The sequence below is a fragment of the Macaca fascicularis genome, chromosome 10, assembly GCF_037993035.2.
Source record: "Macaca fascicularis isolate 582-1 chromosome 10, T2T-MFA8v1.1".
Taxonomy (NCBI): Eukaryota; Metazoa; Chordata; class Mammalia; order Primates; family Cercopithecidae; genus Macaca; species Macaca fascicularis.
In genome coordinates, this window is record NC_088384.1 from 17950280 (window position 1) to 17970276 (window position 19997).

General features: G+C 45.5%; 1 protein-coding gene and 1 non-coding gene across 5 annotated transcripts in view; both read left to right on the plus strand.

Moving 5' to 3' along the window:
- Nucleotides 1-19997, plus strand: part of LARGE1 (LARGE xylosyl- and glucuronyltransferase 1) — a 633576-nt gene that overhangs the window by 208983 nt on the left and 404596 nt on the right. The window lies entirely within an intron of this gene.
- LOC123567369 (small nucleolar RNA SNORA76) lies at nucleotides 6931-7065 on the plus strand. Its single transcript, XR_006690284.1, has one exon. It is a non-coding gene; the product is annotated as a small nucleolar RNA SNORA76 (small nucleolar RNA).

Genomic DNA, 19997 nt, shown 5'->3' on the forward strand with positions numbered 1-19997 from the left:
GCTCCTATAACACTTGGCCCACTCTTGCTTGCTTGGGTTCTGTATCCAGCACAGTGCCTCGTACACAGCAGGGGCACACTAAACGATGAGCAAATGATTTCCTACATAAAGCTTTGGGAGAGTTTGCTACCGAAGATCTTTCCCAGCTGTGTGATTTGTTGCTTTGGACATTTCTAAGTTTTAACTGGTCTTTTGAGAAGAAACATCATACAGCATTTATCTTGCATTCTAATGCCTCTTTTTCAAAATAATGACTTCCCGTTGAAATGTGCCCCTGGTTTTAAAGAATTTTGCCATTTCCTTCTCTAGTGTGTAGGACCACCCCGTTACACTGGGATCGGCATACCTGCCATTGTGGTGATCCTTGATTTATTCTACTCAAATGACAGCAGAGCTGTTGGAATGTTACGAATTCCTCAGGAATTTGCATCATTCTGTTCCTCTGCTCAGAAAAATCAAATGAGTGCCTTGTGCCCATTGTGACCAGTCTAAATGCCTCTGATTAAAAGAACCTTTTGTGGTCCTCCAGGAACTCTCTGCACCTGCTGCTGTCATTCCCATTCTCCTTTCTCCAGCCAGCCAGGGACGAGTTGTCCCTTTCCCCTTGACACACAGTTTGGCTTCTGAGCCTTTATTGCCGCTGTCTTCCTAACTTGTTCAGTTCCCTGGCCAGTTCATCACCATGGCCGTCCAGTAGACCGTGACCTAGCCATTTTCTGGGGCCAATTCTTCCAGTTTTCATTTTTAATTTGATTCTTTGATTCACTGATTCAGTGTCTTCTCTTTTGAGAAGACTTTAGTCTTTTAAAACCTTTCCCCAGACTGGTTATTCCTCAAAGGCTTAACACTGAATACAATTTGTATTACATTATTCTGCATTCTTAAGTTGTTTTTTTTTTTTTTTTAATCTCCACGAATTGCTTGTAAGTGCCTTGCTGTCATGAGCTATTGTCTTCTGCTTCTTTGGAAAGTGCCCAGGGTGGTTCTTTGCTTGTATGGCTACTCACACAGACATTTGTTGAACGGCAGTAGCATTTTCCAAGTGGGAACATAGACAGCAGGGACAGTGGAATTCTACGGTGATGATGAAGTTTTCCTTTTTTTTTTGTTTTCCACCTAGCAAAGGTCTGATGAGAGAGGAAAGTACATCAAAGTAGCATTGGCCAGCTGGGCATGGTTGCTCACGCCTGTAATCCTAGCACTTTGAGAGGCCGAGGTGGGCGGATCACCTGAGGTCAGGAGTTCGAGACCAGCCTCGAACTAACTTTGCTAACATGGCAAAACCCCGTCTGTACGAAAAATGTAAAAATTAGCTGGGCGTGGTGGTGGTGCATTCCTGTAATCCCAGCTACTTAGGAGGCTGAGGCACGAGAATCGCTTGAACCCAGGAATGGAGGTTGCAGTGAGCCAAGGTGACACCACTGCACTCCAGCCTGGGTGACAGAGCATTACTCCATCTCAGGAAAAAAAAAAAAAAAAAAAAAAAAAAAAAGTATTGGCTTTAATTATAAAGGAAAAGTTTAATTGGTTCCCAGAGCTTTCCATCATTTTGTGCCTGGGCAAAGCCCATTATTCTCAAAGGCAGCTTCTTATCCCTGCCTTGATTTGGTTGGTGAAGCTGCCCTGACATGCTGGCTTTGCTGGAGGAAGATACACTGAAGAGATCAAAAGGTCTGGTTTAGATCTAATGCAGTGCTCAGCCATAGGGCAGCAGTCCCACTGTGTCACCCCCTAGAGCAGAATCATGAAGCTTAAAGCTGGGAAGGGCCTTTTGAGGTTCCTTGGACCACTTTGTCCGTCCATCCATTCATGCATTCAGCAAATATTTATTGGGAAACTACTAAGTACAAGGTTTTATAGTAAGCACCATGGAGAGGTCCCCAAGGAAGCATAAAGTACAAATCGGAGAGCCAGTGTCAGTTACATGGGGACTCACTGAAGGATGCTGTGATCATATAGTTGAATGGCCTTTAATGAAGGATTTTAAATACCTTTCCTAAGACTTGTAAATATTAAGAAATTAATTTAAGAATTAGAGAATTAGGCCGGGCATGGTGGCTCACGCCTGTCATCCTAGCACTTTGGGAGGCCGAGGCGGGTGGATCACGAGGTCAGGAGATCGAGACCATCCTGGCTAACACGGTGAAACCCCGTCTTGACTAAAAATACAAAAAATTAGCCGGGTGTGGTGGCGGGTGCCTGTAGTCCCAGCTACTCAGGAGGCTGAGGCAGGAGAATGACATGAACCCAGGAGGCGGAGCTTGCAGTGAGCCGAGATTGCACCACTGCACTCCAGCCTGGGCGACAGAGCAAGACTCCATCTCACACACACAAAAAAGAAGAAACAAACTCTGCCAACACTTTGATATCAGACTTCCAACCTCCAGAATTAAAATGGAGCAAATGGAGAATAGGTACCTCTAAACAACCATGCTGCCTGGACCACCCTGAATAGAGAAGAACAAGTTACGAAGGAAGGGCGCTACTGCCTCACCAATGAAGAGTTTAAATCCAAGTGCAGTCAGTCTTGGCGTGCATTCAACGCAAATGACTAGTAGGGGTAAAGCTAGATAGACCCTAAATATGAGTCCCAGTGCCACTCTTTTTAGATCCATGACCCTCTGGTAAGTTCCTTCACCTTCCTCAGCCTTGGCTCTCTTACTTGTAAAACAGGGCCTGATGCCAGCAACCTCACAGGTCTAGGCAGCTTCGGGGCGTGGTGGGATCGTGTTTTCAGGGTCTTGGAGGTCTGGATTTTAATCCTGGCTCTGCTGCAGATGAGCGGTGTGGCTTCTGAGAAGTCACTTATTTCCTGTGTGTCTCATTTTGCTCAGTGGTATGAAAGTGGTAATGACTGTGATTGGCTGAATCGTGCCCCTCCATTTCCAAAGTTATGTGTTGAAGCCTTAACCCCCGGTACCCAGGAATGTGACTGTTTGGGGATAGGGTCTTTATAGAGGTGATTAAAGTAAAGTGAGGTCATTATGGTGGCCCCTGGTCCGATGCGACTGGTGTCCCTGTAAGAAGAGGAGATTAGAACACAGATACAGAGGAAAGACCTTGTGAAGACACAGGCAGAAGACGGCCAGCTGCAGGCCAAGGACAGGCCTCAGAAGAAACTAACTCTGGACTGGGCACAGTGGCTCATGCCTGTAATCCCAGCACTTTGGGAGGCCGAGGCGGGCAGATCACAAGGTCAGGAGTTCGAGACCAGCCTGATCAACATCGTGAAACCCTGTCTCTACAGAAAATACAAAAATCAGCTGGGTGTGGTGGCACACGCCTGCAATCCCAGCTACTCAGGAGGCTGAGGCAGGAGAATCGCTTGAACCCGGAGGCAGAGGTTGCAGTGAGCCAAGATCACACCACCGCACTCCAGCCTGGGTGACAGAGCAAGACTCCATCTCACACACACAAAAAAGAAGAAACAAACTCTGCCAACACTTTGATATCAGACTTCCAACCTCCAGAACTCTAAGAGAATGAATTCCTGTTGTTTCAGCCCCCCAGTCTGGTATTCTGTTACATCCGCCCTAGCAACATAGTACGATGACAATCACCTGAAGGGATGAAATACCTCAGGCAGGCATGTAATGCCTGTGTTATGGTGAGGGGAGCTCAGGAGAGCTCCTGGCTAAGCTGGGTATAAGGGTCTCTGTCTACACAGTGGCCACCACAACCCCCTTCCAGAGCCTCTTTTCCCCACAGACAGCCTCAGTGCCCAGTGCACTGTCATATTCCTTAGATTTTTTCTTTTCTCTTCCGCCTCCCTTCTTTCGTTCCTGCAATAGCAGCTCCACATCAGCAACTTCTAACTTCTGTTCAGTCCATGGAGGCTGGACTCACCACAGTGCCAAGCTTGGTTGAAAACACTCTTTTCTCCTCTGGGACAGGTGCTTTCTTAGTCCCGAGGCTGACATTCTACACAGTGGCCAAGGGAATTTTCCCAAAGGGTCGTACTGGGTGATATTTGGGACTGGATCCTTCTCAGCAGCTCGGACATCATCAGCCTGGTCAAGTGTCATCCTCTCTAAGGCCCTGGCTCATTCCATCCTGTGTGTATGCACAGATGTCCATATGATGCGTCTCTGCTTGGTGATTCTGCAGACCCTTCCAGAGCTAAGCACACTCTGGTTCCCTAGTTTCTGTCTCTCTGGCTTCCTCAGCTATGCTTGATATTGTTGATTTTTATGGGGGTTCTCGCCCCCAGGGCCCTCACAGTGCTACTAAAATCATAACGGTGACATCAGCCACTTGGGTGTGTGGGTCGACCGTGGGTGGCAGCTCCATCTGGAAACTAAAAAGAGACACAAAATCTCTTTTGCTTCCCCCGGACTTATCTGTATCTTTGCAGGTAGACAGGGCCAAGTGGAGAATTTACAAATTGACACTTCTCTAAAGCAACTTGATATTTTAGAAAGTTCCCTTGATTCCCAAGAACTGAGACCAGGGAGTAGGACTGGCTGCAAAGCCAGAGCAGCTGGAGAAAGGAGGGAGGGAGCATGATGCATGTGTGCTTGGACAGGCTTGGCTGTTGTGCATCAGAAATGTAACCATCAACCCCAGCTATAGGATTTCAGGAACCTAGTAACCACTTACAGCTGTTAACACCTTGACACTCTCTACGTTACAGTCAAAGAGGATCCCTGGCAAGCCAGCGTTGATTTTATAAATCTTGTTATATGGAGGTTGAATGCTTTTCCTACTCACCTGGATACTCCCTGTATTTTACCGATGGACTCATAGTAAAATGATGGGGTTGCTTGTGCCAAGGGGCACGTGTGGCCCCGGGAGCTCTCCCTTTCTCACCTGGCAGATGCATCTAGTGTCAGGGCAGTGAAGGACTGAAGCCAGTGTTTTCCCCATTCCCTCCCACGTCTTTAGTAGCCATGACATTTTTCAGCTGGAATTGGTCTCGCGTACCAGTTCTGGATCTACTGAAGATGATAGAATTCTTACTCGATGATGGGGTCATGGTTTCTTTTTCAGGCTGCTTTCATTCTGCAGTGGTTTCAGGATCTGAGATGCTGTGGATCAGGAAGAATCTGAGATTGTACCTGCCTGAGGGCAGAAAAGGGCCAATTCACAGGGATTTATGTCTCTGTCTTTTGATGAAAAGGACTTCTAAGAAGGTAGGTTAGCTATGCAAATGATCTGGGGCCCAGGTATTTTCTGTCTGGATTTGCCAAATCACTTCCTTTCTTTAAAGCGATTCAGTTTATTTTTACTAGAACCTCTTCCATCCCCTTCCAGGAGGGAAATCTGAAATTACATCAAGTTACTTGTTTCATAATTTTATTAGTTGTCCTGTGACCAAGACTGACTTACCCCAGGTCACACATTGAGTTATGGGCAGAGTTGGGACTTGAACCTGTGGCTTCTTTCCTAGCCTCGAAGCTCATCCCTTATACCAGGATACTCTTGCTGCTTTCTAGGAGCTCCCCCTTCCTGTGTCCTCCTCTGCAGTGCAGATGGTGCCCCGAGAGGGAGTTTTCCCTCTGTTCTCAGGCCCTGACGAGGTCCCTCTTGGCCATTGGAGGCGGTACCCTGGAGGCTTGTGTGGGGGTGTGGGCTGAGCCGTGTGATCCATGTTTGCTATAATGGGAAGCAGCCCCCAGAGGAGAAAGACATGCATTTGTATGCAGCCAGTCTGATGGGGTTGAAATAAACTCAGCACCGATCAAACGACACACAGCCGGCACGTTGCAGGGAAGACAAACCAACACGGAATGCTGATTTTTCTCACTGTCATGTTTAGAAACCGTCTCTCTTGTCGCCCACTTGGGGCAGTTAACGGTTAGGAGCCAGCCCTGTGTTCAAATCCATTTACTGATGGGTGTGTTTTCCATTTATCATCTGTGGGACTCTTGGGGGGTGTCTCTTTTCTGAGCTCCAGTTCTTTCATCTATAAACTGGGCATGTTCAGACTAACTCATAGATCTTTAGAGTTAAAATAATGTAAGTGCCTTACACAATGCCCGCACGTATTAAACATTCAGTAGTAGGTAGGTGCTACTATCATCATCAGCAACATCATCGTGTTTATTGCCTTATTGCCTTGGACGAACGCGGTAGTGTATATAATAAAGTAGCGTCTAGAACCTGGCCTGTGGTTATGTGTAATAAACGAGAGCTGTTGAAGTAGTGTGGGATAACTCAAAGACCTGAATAATTCAGCAGATACAATGGAGTTGGAAGATTCCAGGGACTCAGATCCTTCTCGCAGCTCTGTATCAAAATAACTGCATTGCCTTGGGCAAGTCACTTTGCTTTCCATAATTTCACTTTCCTCATCAGTCAAATGGGGCTGAGCGTTGTGTGGTATTGGAAAAGAATAACTGAAGTGCTTGGTTCCATGCTGGAATGAAGTAGGGACACGAGCAGTGCTGTCTGATCTGAGTTGGTGGGATCGACATTGCTCTTCCTGGAGAGAGCCAGGTCATCACAAGAACCATAAATTGTGCATATCCTTTAACTCCATGATAGACCTTTCAACTCAATGCTTTTATTTCCAGGGAAGTACTGTCTCCAAATATAGATTCTAAAAGAAAAGATGGAAGGGGGTGGAATAGACTGCAAGAATCTGTTCATGACAACACTGTTGAAAACAGCTCAAATTTGAGGCTTCAGCATGCCCAGTGTTGCCAGGTGTGTGTTGTGTTGTGTTTTGTTGTGTTGTGTTGTGTTTCCACCACAGAGCCCTCTGTGGCTGTGGGACCTGTCAGATGCATGGGAAGTGTCGCTTTCTAACTTGTGGGGTGCACCATGGTGGCAAGCACAGGTGATGGCCATACCCTCCTGTTTTGATGGAAGGACAGTGACTTGGCCAAGGTTTCATAGCCATGAAGTGTCTCAGTGAGGATTTGAGCTCAGGCTTCTTGTGCCTTGGATCCTCCTTAGTTTGGGTCCCCTGCTCTGGCAACAGCCAGAGCACTGCTTTAGAGCCTCTGCGTGTCTGGCCATGGCCTCAGGGGTCTAGCGGCAGTGCTAGAGCAGACCCAGCTTGTCAGATCCGGGGCTGCTTAGAGGCCACCTAAGTGATTCCTTTGGCAGCAAGCAACATTCGGCCAAAGACATAGCTGGCAGGGGCCCTGACGTGGGGTGTGTGAGTGCATAAAGGTTGGTGTACCAAGAGTGAGTGAGAAGGAGGAGGCCGGCTGGAATTCTACCCTTCAGGGCTTTTCTGTGTATAGACAGAGACTGGGCAGAGGTAGGTAGGGACCATGTGTAGGTGGATGATCATCTTTTCCAGGCTTCACTGATGGGTGTCGTGCCTTGCAACAGCAGTGCTCAGGGAATCAGGCTCAGTTACAAGAGGCTCCCGGCAGCTGAGGGTACTGCGCAGAAGGATTGTGGAGAGCTCAATGATAGGATGTTCACAAAGCTTCTGGCCCTAAGAGAGCACTCAGTGAACATGGGTTGCCTGTCCTGTTCCTGGAGTTGAAGCAGGGTGGGACATTTGAACAAGACCTTTGTAGCCATACAGCAGTCATCAGGCCAGGATTCTGGGGAGAAATCCCCAATTTCCAGTAAGTCTCCCTGTCTGCACACCCATGCTCATACTGGATCACAGCCCTGCAGATACGTGTATGCATCTTCAAGAACATTAGAGTGGAATTTGGAGGGATGAAATAGCCTTCCATATTCCATTAGGTTATTCCTTTTTTTTATACAGTCATTACAGTCTATAATAAAAGAAATGAGTCAATAAAATGGAGAATTAGACATGTGGTCATTGCTAAGATTTAAGATCCAGAAATTTGATGAGTCAGCGCTTTAGTATCCCTCTGCTGAGACGCTTTAGTGGAAGCTCCGCATTGAGGATAAAACTTAAACTCAGGCTGGTGCACAGATCCTTCCATGACTTGGCCTGAGCCTGCCTCCTCTGATTCAGTTTTCTGATGTTCTTCCTTAACATTCTGGAAGACACACCCTTAACACGTGTATGTTTGTTTTCTGTTGCTACTGTATCAAATCACCATAAACTTAATGGCTTAAAATAATACAGATTTACTCTTTTAAATAACACAGATTTACTCTTTTATAGTTCTGGAGGTCAGAAGTCCAAAATCAGTCTCACTGAACTAAATTCAGGGTGTCCATAGGGCTGTTTTCTTCTGGAAGCTCTGAGGGAGAATCCCATCCCCTTTCCTTTTTCAGCTTCTAGCAGCCACCTGCATCCCTTGGCTTGTGGCCCCATCCTCTGCAAATGAATCACACCACTTTCTGCTTCCATTATCACACCAACATTCCCTCTGACGCCGACTCTTCCTGCATCTCTCTTACGAGGACCTTTGTGATTATATTCAGGCCCAGCAGGATAATCTGGGATCATCTTCCACCTCAAGGTCTTTAATCATACCTACAAAGTCCTTTTTTTGTTATGTAATGTGATACTCACAAATTTCAGGAATTATCAGGTGGTCATCTTTGGGAGGCATTATTTAGCCTATCATGATGTATCTCTCTAGTCTTTTTTTTTCTTTTTTTTTACTTTAAGTTCTGGGATACATGACCTGAACGTGCATGTTTGTTACGTAGGTATACATGTGCCACGGTGGTTTGCTGCACCTGTCAGCCCGTCATCTAGGTTTTAAGCCCCACATGCATTAGGTATTTGTCCTAATGCTCTCCTTCCCCTTTGCCTCCAACCCCTCCCCACACCCCGCTAGGCCCTGGTGTGTGATGTTCCTCACCCTGTGTCCATGTGTTCTCATTGTTCGACTCCTATTTATGAGTGAGAAAATGCGGTGTTTGGTTTTCTGTTCCTGTGTTAGTTTGTTGAGGATGATGGTTTTGAGCTTCATCAGTGTCCCTGGAAAGGACGTGAACTCATGCTCTCTAGTCTTTGTACCTGGTGGTCTCACTTCCTAGAACACCTTTTCCTGCCTTCTTTGCCAGGGTAACTCCTATTCACCCTTTAGAACCCCGCCTCAGGGTCTTCTGTTCTACAAGAAGACAACTTTGTACCTAATCTTTCTCCTGCTCTGTTGTTCTGGCAATCTGCCCCTCTTCCTTGCTTATCTAATATCTTGAGCCTAAACATCTAGTAACATTTACTTCACACTGTATTGTAATTATTAGTTTATTTTTCTTGCTTCTGTAGTCCTTGGGGACAGGAGCTGCTATAATCACCCTTTTGTCCCTACCAGTCAGACCTGTGGCTGCATATGGTAGGCACTAATTTGATGGATGCCCAGGAAAACAGGGACCACAGTAGGAACCTCATCTCACACCATAGAGGCATCCCAAGGAGAAACCCTCTGTCCTGATTTCCATGTAGCCTTCGTTGTCGGCCTGGAATTACATTTCCTCCTGGAAACTGCAGTCTGTTGGGCTTCAGCCTGTCAAGGTCCTGTGTTTTCCTGTCCCTCCGGCTGTCTAATTCCCTCTTTGTTGGTCCGCCGTAGATTAGCCTAAGTAAAAGTGAATAGACAATTTCCTATTAACATTTATATTGCTTTTCTTTTCTATTTCTTGGCAAGGCCCTGAAAACTAGGATGGCTGTGGAAAAATGTTCTTTCATCTAAATAATGTCCCTGTTGGGGCTAGATTCTGGCTTTTGGCTGGGCCTTAGAGAATGGTAGGTGTGGTGGACACATGAGCCACAGGAAGAAAATTAAGGCACAGAGGTCAGTCCAGAAGCTACAGATTAGATTCAGCCAATGCATATTGAGTGCCTACTGTGTGTCTGCACCCATGCTGGGTCTTGGTGCATATAATTCATATCTAGCATTTATTAAGTGGTTATTATGTGCCCAGCGCATAATATGTGCCAAGCATTGTTCCAAGTGTTTTATCTCCTTGACTTCTTGAACTATCTCCTTGAACAACCCTGTGAAATGCAGCCACCATTATTGGAGGAGATGGCAGTGGAGCTGGCTCTTGCAGATGAGAAGGATTGGGACAGGTTTTTTATGACAGAGGAGAGGAACACTCACACTAATGAACTAGCGAAATCGCAAGACACAAGTAGATTTGGACATCCGTGAGCACAGGAGGCTGACACTCAAGTATCCCCTAAGAATCTGATTACTTCATTGTGCCCTCCCCCTTTTGAGTTGTCACCATGGATTCCACTTGCAGCAAGGACTGCCACATTGCCTCCCTATATCCATTGTCCCTTTTCTGCTTAGGAACAGACCTCTGCTTACATTCAGGAGAGCAAAACAGCCAGAGAAATGACTATGTCTCCCTGCCCCTGTGGCAGTTGGGCATAGCCATGGAACTTCAGGGAAGCCACTTACAATGACTTTTGCTGTTGAGATGCATCCCCATCTTTGGCTTTCTCTTCCACTACTTTTGGCTGCCGGCCTGCAACAAGGATGTTGATGCTCTAGTGTGATATTGGACACTGAGGGGCCTCAACCTACAGCTGAGGATGGCAAAGCAGAATGATGGGATCCTGGGAAGCCAATGGCACTGTTAAATCACATTCCACCCTACACTACCAACTTACTGACTTTCTGGGAATGTGAGAGAGACATAAAAGTCCCTCTGGTTTAAGCCACTGTTATCAGGAACTTACTGTCACACACTGCCGAGACTAATTGCGGTGGATGCACTGTTCTGTTTCCAACAACCTCCTTTTCGTCTGTAGAACTCCATGTTCCGCCTTCGCTTTATAAAAAACTTTTGCCCCCAATTCCCATTTTCCTTTCCATGTATTGCCATTCTTCTGAAAACACCATCATGGACCCACCCAATCATGTATCCTGACAGCAATGTAAAGGCATCATCTCCAAGCATCTTCATGCACTCTCCCTGTAGCACCTGCATTCACCACTCCGAGTGTGATCCCAGCATCACCTTGTAGCTGCTCAAAAAGACACAACTGCAGGCCCATCCCAAGATGATGAATCAGATCCCGCAGTTTAACGAGATTCCAGGAAATCCCATGTTCCTCTTACAGGGTGAGAAACACTGCCGTCAACATCTTTGTCCTCACTGCCAGCTGCTTACCTCAGACCATGGATGTGGAAATCCACTCTCGGGCTACATTCTCCTGTCCCTCCCGATCTCTCACTCGTCAGCCTTTCCTACAAGCTTAAAAGGTACCTACACGACTACAGATTGCTGCCCACTCTTCCCTGAACAAAATAATTACTTTCACACTTCCCTACTTTTGTTTCTGTTTTTTCCTCCACTCGGAATGTCCTTCAAGACCTCTGCCTACCTGTGGGTTTACTACTCACTCTTCAAGGCCAGCTCAGACACTGCCTCCAGGCCACCAGCATTTGGGGGAGAGGGACTGTGCCTCTCCATCAATAAGAGAGCACCACAGTGGGCTCTGAACAGCTTCTTCACCTGTAAAATTCAGAGATGAAGTCCACCGGGACTCTTGGATCAGAATCAGTCCTCTATTCCCCTGAACAGAGCATGGTTCTGGCACCCCCGCCAGCCCTCATGTCATCCCATTTTTGTATTTTTTACACACATACCACTTTGGATTGTGAGGCAGCATTCAGCCTTCCACATAGTGCCTGGTACGCAGTTAATTCTCTGGACATTTTAGTTAAGCTTCAATGAGTGGTGACACTTGAGTGGTCAAGTTGATGGTAGATGGTACTGGGTGTTTTTCCTAGAGCAGCGATTCTCAAACTCTATAGCATGAATCATAGTGACCTGAAAGACTTGTTGGAACACCCTTCTTCTCCTCCAATGTCTGAGTTAGCAGGTCTTGGGAGGCCTCAGAATATGCATTTCTTTTTTTTTTTTTTTTTTTTTTTTTTGAGATGGAGTCTCGCTCTGTCACCCAGGCTGGAGTGCAGTGGCATGATCTCGGCTCACTATAAGTTCCATGGCCCGGGTTCACGCTGTTCTCCTGCCTCAGCCTCCCAAGTAGCTGGGACTACAAGCGCCCACCACCATGCCTGGCTATTTTTTTGTATTTTTAATAGAGACGAGGTTTCACTGTGTTAGCCAGGATGGTCTCGATCTCCTGACCTCGTGATCCACCCGCCTCGGTCTCCCAAAGTGTTGGGATTATAGGCGTGAGCCACCGCGCCCGGCAAATGTGCATTTCTAACTACTGTCTAGGTGATGCTGTTGCTGCTGGTCCCAGGACAACCCTTTGAGAACCACTGTCCTTAAGGAATACATAGTTTTGTTGCCTTTCCTGGAGGCAACAAATCTCATGCCCCTGGAGAGAAGGCAACAAATCTATGTACACGTTAAGGACAGTAGTTACATTGGAACCTGCGATGTAAGTCAGTGGTTGTTTTGGAATCCGCAATGTAAGTCAGTGTCGAAAATAGACATGGGAATTAAATACAGGGAAATTAGGTCAGTGGATGAACCAGTAGAGAAGTGTCTGGGGTCAAGAGTGCTTTGAAGTCTTGTTTTTCAGTTTTTTTCCAAACAAATTCACCTAACCTTAGATGCTGCTGAGTGTAAGACATGGCATTATTTTATGTAAAGCCAAGAAATCTTTTAATTAAATCATGGCACAATTTTTTTTAATCCCTTTGAATCTTTCTTTTATGCTTATTGAAAGAACTATTTTAGACTTGGGTTTTTGTCATGTTTTATTGCTATGCCTACATATAAAGGGTAAAGTATAGGCAAATATATTGGCTCAGATATTGCAAAAGCTTCTTCTCTTGGAGTGTCACTCTTCAGAATCCATTTTTCAACTCAGTGCTGTCTCCTGCATCTGTCTATATCGTGCTGTCCTCTGCATCATTGTGAGCATGCAGCATTTCTTATGAGAATCCCGTGAAGACGACGCTTAACCCACTTTGCAGTTCTGTAGAGCTGGCCGCCTCCTGGCTCTGCTTCTAGGAATGTTACTAAACACATCTGGTTCTCCATTTCTTCCTGCCTCTTCCCACAACCATTTGGTTCATAGTGGTTAAAAGAGTGACTCCCTTCATTGTCTCTGGGATTTTCACTGAAGCCTCTGACACCCATTCTGCGAAGAGGCATTAATGGGAACAACTGTGTCAACCTCTGCTCTGTGATCTCCAGTGATTGCTCAGACTTTCTCGACTTCAGAGATGTTAGAATGTGAAAAATAGTTTTTCTTAGAAACAATGAAACTTGTAAAATGCTCACTATGTGCTGAGCACATGTTTTCACGATCATGGGTTTTCATATAACCAGTCTCAGTTCATATTTACAGCAGTTGTTCAAGGTCAGCTTTGGGAGGTCAGCCTACAGAGGAGGACCCCGAGTCTCTGTCAAACTTGCAGGCAGACATTCATTCACTCCTGAAAGATTTATGGAGTTCCTACTATGTGCCAGTCACAGGGGATAATCAGTGAAGAAATAGGTATGTATATAAGATTGAGACATTTGACTGTTATGGGGGAAAAGGTAAGTCAGGGGAGCAGGGTGTTATGGAAAGCTTTTTGAGCAGACACTAGAGTGAAGTCAGGGTGCACAGCACACAAATATCAAGAGGATGCAGATTCCATCCAGTGGACATTGCATGTGTGAAGGTCCTGTGGCAGGCGTGTGCTTGTCTTGTTGGAAGATCAGCAAGGAAGCCAGTTGGGCTGGATGAGTGGAAGCTCAGTAAAGGTTCAGTCAATGGCCTTACCTGGGATGTAGCTGAGCTGAAATGTCCATCCAGATCTTTGAGTTCTAAGCTAAGGGTTTGTTGGCTGGGCGCAGTGGCTCACGTTTATAATCCCATCACTTTGGGAGGCTGAGGCAGGTGGATTGCTTGAGGCCAGGAGTTCAAGACCAGCCTGGCCAACATGGTGAAATCCCATCTCTACAAAAAAATACAAAAATTAGCCGAGTGTGGTGGCGTGCTCCTGTACTCACACCTACTCGGGGAGCTGAGGCAAGAGAATCGCTTGAACCTGGGAGACAGAGGTTGTAGTGAGCAGAGATTGCACCACTGCACTGCACTCCAGCCTGGGTGACAGAGTGAGGGACACTCCATCTTAAAAAATAAATAATAAATAAGGGTTTGTCCACATGCAATGAAGTGTGAGAAGCCACTGCAGATTACATCCTTCTGTGTTTACTAGGGTGAGTTGAATCTTTTAAGAAACAAATGTCTTGATTAATTCAGCCCAGTAACAAGGCACGGGAGAAAAATATGCCCATTGCTGTCACCATTGTGCTGCCTAAGAAACACCCACAGTGTCTCATTCCTGAGCAGTGGTTTAACTCACCCAGGCAAAGATAACCACACATGTAGGGTGAAAAGGATGTGACAGAGAAATACAAACATTTCATTCCCAGTGTGTGTTCTCAAAATAGAATGTGGGACTTTCAACTCTTTCTTCTTTGAAGAACATTGTTGAGAGAAAGACTCTGCAGCGCACTGCAGAAGAAAGAACGGAGATCTGAGTTTTGATCCCAGTTCTGCCAGTAATTAGCTGTGGAACTATAACCATTAGAGTTCAGTTACAGACAAGAGGATACATGAGCTTCAACAGAAAAAGATGTATTTCTCTTTTTTTTTGAGACAGAGTCTTGCTCTGTCGCCAGGCTGGAGTGCCCTGTTGGTCAGGATGGTCTCAATCTCCTGACCTTGTGATCCGCCCGCCTTGGCCTCCCAAAGTGCTGGGATTATAGGCATGAGCCACTGCGCCCGGCCAGTGTATTGCTATTCCTTTTTTTTTTTTTTTTTTTTTTTTTTGAGACGGAGTCTTACTCTGTCGCCCAGGCTGGAGTACAGTGGCCAGATCTCAGCTCACTGCAAGCTCCGCCTCCCGGGTTTACGCCATTCTCCTGCCTCAGCCTCCCGAGTATCTGGGACTACAGGCGCCTGCCACCTCGCCTGGCTATTTTTTTGTATATTTTGTAGAGACGGGGTTTCACCGGGTTAGCCAGGATGGTCTCGATCTCCTGACCTCGTGATCCGCCCGTCTTGGCCTCCCAAAGTGCTGGGATTACAGGCTCGAGCCACCGCGCCCGGCCGTGTATTGCTATTCTTAAGTGCCTTGAAGAATCCTAAGAGAGGCTAGAGGCACAGGCGAGAACCGTATCAAACCAGACCTCCAAGGAAACTGTGGTTAAGAAGCCACGGGGCGGCTGCTCCCTTAAGGACCCTGCCGCGTCTGCTGAGAACTGTGTGAGCAGGACGAGAGCCACACTTTTTGATACTTGAGAAGTTTGGGACCGGACTCAGAGCTCTAACAACAGCTACCTCAAAAGCAAAATAACATCCCTTGCTCATGCTTGCCAGAAAACAGTAGAAGCAGCAGAAGCCCAAGAGCATCCTCTGCCTCCTGACATTCATTTTTGCCTCTGTCATCTCATGCAGGTGTGTGTGCTTGGTGGAAACTGAGTTCCACAACAGAGTCCAAGTTATAAAGGAGTTTGGAAAATGTCTAATGTGGCTTTTGATGTATGTAAGGGAAATATTTAAGGCCATCCTGCTGTAAATGAGAGAGGATAAAGGGATACAATAGGAGTTAAGTGTGCTGCAGTTCACTCAAACTGGTAAAATGTCAGCCCCAGTAGACTTTGATAAATTATGCATATGTAATGTAATATCTAGAGCAACCGTTCAAAAAGCCATACAAAGAGATGCATTAAAAGCCACCGTAGGTAAATTACGATGGAATTCTAAAAAATGTTCAAGTAACTCACAGGAAGCAGGAAAAACCACAATGAGATGCCATTTCAAACCCACCAGTGTGGCTAAAATTAAAAGAAAACAAAACTAACAACATCAGATGTTGGTAAGGATGTGTTGCAACTGTAACTCTCACACATTACTGGTGGGACTATAAATGGTTCATCCCCTTTAAAGAAAGGTCTGGTGATTTCCTATAAAACTGAATAGATAGGTCTGTAATCCTAGCACTTTGGGAGGCCGAGGCGGGCAGATTGCTTGAGGTCAGGAGTTTGAGACCAGCCAGGCCCACATAGTGAAACCTTGTCTCTTTTAAAAATATAAAAAGTTAGCTGGGTGTGTTGATGTGCACCTGTAGTCCTAGCTACTCAGGAGGCTGAGGCAGGAGAGTCGCTTGAACCTGGGAGGCAGAGTTGCATTGAACCGAGATCGCGCCATTGTACTCCAGCCTGGGCAATAGACCAAGACTCTGTCTCCAAAAAAAAAAAAAAAAAAAAAAAAAAAAAAAAAAAAAACTGAATAGATATCTACCCTCTGACCCTTCCATTGCAGTTGTAGTTATCGCTGGACTATGAAACTGTTATTGCAAAAATAGCCCAGGTATTCATCACTGAGAGAATAGATAAATAATTTGTGCTCTGTTAATATTATGGTATGCCACTCACCAAGCAGTAAGTAAAAACAGATTAGCAGTACATGAAACAACTTGAATGAATTGCAGAAACTTGATGCTATGAGAAAAAGCTTACTCAAAGAGTGTGTACTTCAGGATTCCTAATAGATTGAGTTTGGGGACAGGAAGAACCAATCTGTAACTAAGCTTAATCAAGAAGGGATTGCCTCTGGTGGGAGGATGCAGATATTGTCAAAGGAGGAGCTTGAGGGAACTTCCTCATCACTCCAGAACTTTCTGCATCTTGAAAAGTGTTTGGGTTACGTAGCAGTATGCACTGTCAAAATTTGCCCAGTGGTTTGTGCATTTCATTGTATGTAACTTTTACATTGAAGGTGGGGGAAAAGTCCCACAAACACTATTGAACCCTGGTTAATGATATACATATTAAAATGCCTAGGAAGTAATGTGCTGCTGACTGTCTTACTGTTTTGAAATGCATTAAAAAAAACCAAAGATGTGTTGATGGATGGATAGAAGGATAAATATGATAAAGCAAATATGGTAAGACAGTCATGGTACATTATAGGTGCAGCTATATATATGTTCATTGTAAAATTCTTACAACTTTATTGTGTGCTTGGAATTTTTCATAATAAAACCTTAGGGAAAAATCTGAAAATAAAATCATATAGGATGTGTGGTATCATCCTTCATCTGCATCAGGTGGCAGTTGTTTGTCAAGAAAATCACGGCTAGGTGCTGCGGCTCACGCCTGTAATTCTAACACTTTGGGAGGCTGAGGTGGGTGGATCACTTGGGGTCAGGAATTTGAGACCAGCCTGGCCAACGTGGTGAAACCCCATCTCTACTAAAAATAGAAAAATTAGCCAGGTATGGTGGCACGCGCCTGTAATCCCAGCTACTCAGGAAACTGAGGCATGAGAATTGCTTGAACCCAGGAGGCAGAGTTGCAGTGAGCCGAGGTCGTGCCACTGTGCTCCAGCCTGGGAGACAGAGTGAGACTCTGTCTCAAAAAAAATAAAAAAGAAAATCACTGCAGCTATCTGATCATTGCTTTATGGGACAAGGGTGATTTTTGCTGAATTGAATAGAGAGTACACAAAATTAAAATCTTAGGGGACTGAAATAACTGGGGTTGGGGATATGGTCTGGATACAGTATTCACTAAAGATGCTCGGTAAGCAAGTTATTTCTTTTACTTTGTAAAGATAAGCCCAAAGTCTCATTCTCTAATCTCCTCATCCTTGCTCATGCCCCCCAGAGTCAGTGCTGGCCATGCAAACGCGACCACTAGTCATTTCTTAGGTAAGGTTCAATGCAAACTTTTATAGTTGGAAGAGACTGGGGGACTACCTGATCCTATTTTTTTTCTTTCTCTCCTCTCTCTCCCTTCCCCCTCCTATCTCTCCCTCTCTCTCTCTCCGTGTGTGTGTGTATGTGAGTGTGTGAATTTACCTGAATCAATTTGGTCATGAACAACTCTTAGCTGAATTTGTAGGTAATAGTAGTGGCCAAAAAGTTGAAGATGAAAGAACCTCAAACTAGAACTTCACTAACATACTGTGATGAAAAAAAAAATTATTCCACCAGATTCTGCCACACAGAAAGACATTTATTGATCAAACATTCATTAGTAGGCACACAATGATTCAGCCAACAGTGAAGATATGTTTCTGCCGTCTGTCCTTTCAGATGCTCTGACCACTCTCTTACAGAAAGGTTCACTAGAGGCAAGCGTGACACTGTGACAGGGACCATTGCTGTCACCCTCATAGTTGGCATTAGGCAAACAGAGTTTCTTCTAAGCAGCAGCTGGAAACAGGCTAGCTGTGGATCACCCCTTAGACAGCATCACTAAGAATGTTGATGTCAACCTCTCTAGATTTTCATTCTGTGTTATGAAGAAGTGGCAAGTATCTCTAATAAACTGTAGCCAGTCCACATTGTTGATAGCACTTTATCTTACCAATGAGAGCCCTTTCCTAACATCTAACATGTCATTTGACATGCTGCTAATGTCACCAGGAAAAACCAATTCCAGAATTCACTCTATCAAGACAGTGGTAACAGAGGGAGCCCCCTCAGGACTGTATCGGGCCTCAAATACTGTGAGCAGATACTGCTCCTTCCTCCAGGGTGCGCCCCTGAGTAAAATGGTCACTGGCTACACCTGGGTTGCAGGGCAACCTAAGACTTATCATATAAAGTCTATCATGACACATAGGCACACCCTACAGCGTGCTTCTGGGTTGAGCTTTTCTTTTCTTTTCTTTTCCTTTTTCTTTTTTTTGTGTTAGTTTTTCTTTCTTTATTTTTTTTTTCGATGGAGTCTCACCCTGTCGCCTAGGCTGGAGTGCAATGGTATAATCTCAGCTTACTGCAACCTCCGCCTCCCAGGTTCCAGTGAGTCTCCTGCCTCAGCCTCCCAAGCAGCTGGGACCACAGGCATGCGCCACCACACCCAGGCAACCTTCTGCATCTTTAGCAGAGTTGGGGTTTCACCATGTTGGCCAGGCTGGTCTTGAACTCCTGACCTCGTGATCCGCCCACCTCGGCCTCCCAAAGTGCTGGGATCACAGGTGTGAGCCACTGTGCCCGGCCATGAGTTGAGGTTTTCATAGTAGAATGAGTCTTGTTTGTTTGTTTCAATTTGGTAAAATATACACAACACAAAATGTACCATTCTAACCATTTTTAAGTGTACACTTCGGTGACATTAAGCACAGTCACAGTGTTGTGCATCTGTTTTCACCACCCATCTCCAGAATGGTTTCATCACCTCAAACAGAAGGTCTATATTCATGAAAAAATAACTCCCCATTACCCACCCCCGTCCCCCACCTTTGGCCCCTGGTGACCTGTATTTCTGTTTCTGTGAGTTTGACTACTCTAGATCCTTCCTCTATATGGAATTATAGATTTGTCCTTTTGTGTCTGGCTTGTTTCACTTAGCGCAATGTCTTCAAGGTTCAGGTATGTTGTAGTATGTGTTAGAATTTCCTTTCTTGTGAAGGCGGAGTAGTATTCCATTGTATGTACGTATCACAGTGTGTTTACCCATTCATCTGTAGACGGACATTTGTGTTTTTTCCACCTTGCCTATTGTTAATAATGCTGCTGCCCCTTGGTTTTTTAAAAAACATGAGCTGGCTGGGTACGGTGGCTCATGCCTGTAATCCTAGCCCTTTGGGAGGCCGATGCGGGCTTATTGCCTGAGCTCAGGAGTTCAAGACCAGCCTGGGCAACATGGTGCAACCCCGTCTCTACTAAAAATACAAAAATTAGCTGGGCGTAGTGGTGGACACCTGTAATCCCAGCTACCTGGGGGGCTGAGGCATGAGAATTGCTTGAATCCAGGAGGCGGAGGTTGCAGTTAGCCAAGATCACGCCATTGCACTGCCGCCTGGATGACAGAGCGAGACTCTGTCTCCAAAATAAATAAATAAATAAATAAATAAATAAATAAATAAATAAAATCATCTGCCTTCCTTTCCTTCCTTCCCTTCCTTGCCTTCCTTGTCTTCCTTGCCTTCCTTCCCTTCCTTCCCTCCTCCCTCTCTCTCTCTCTTTTTTTTTTCTTTCTTTCTTTTCTTTTCTTTTTCTATTTTTTTTTTTTTTATTTCAGTAGCTTTAAGGTTACAGGTGGTTTTTGGGTACAAAAATGAATTGTGTAGTGGTTAAGTCTGAGATTTTAGTGGACCTGTCACCCAAGTAGTGTACATTGTACCCAGCAGGTAATGTTTTGGCTCTTACTTCCCCCAGCCTTCCCGCTTCTGAGTCTCCAATGTCCATTGTACTGCTCTTTCTGCCTTTGCGAAC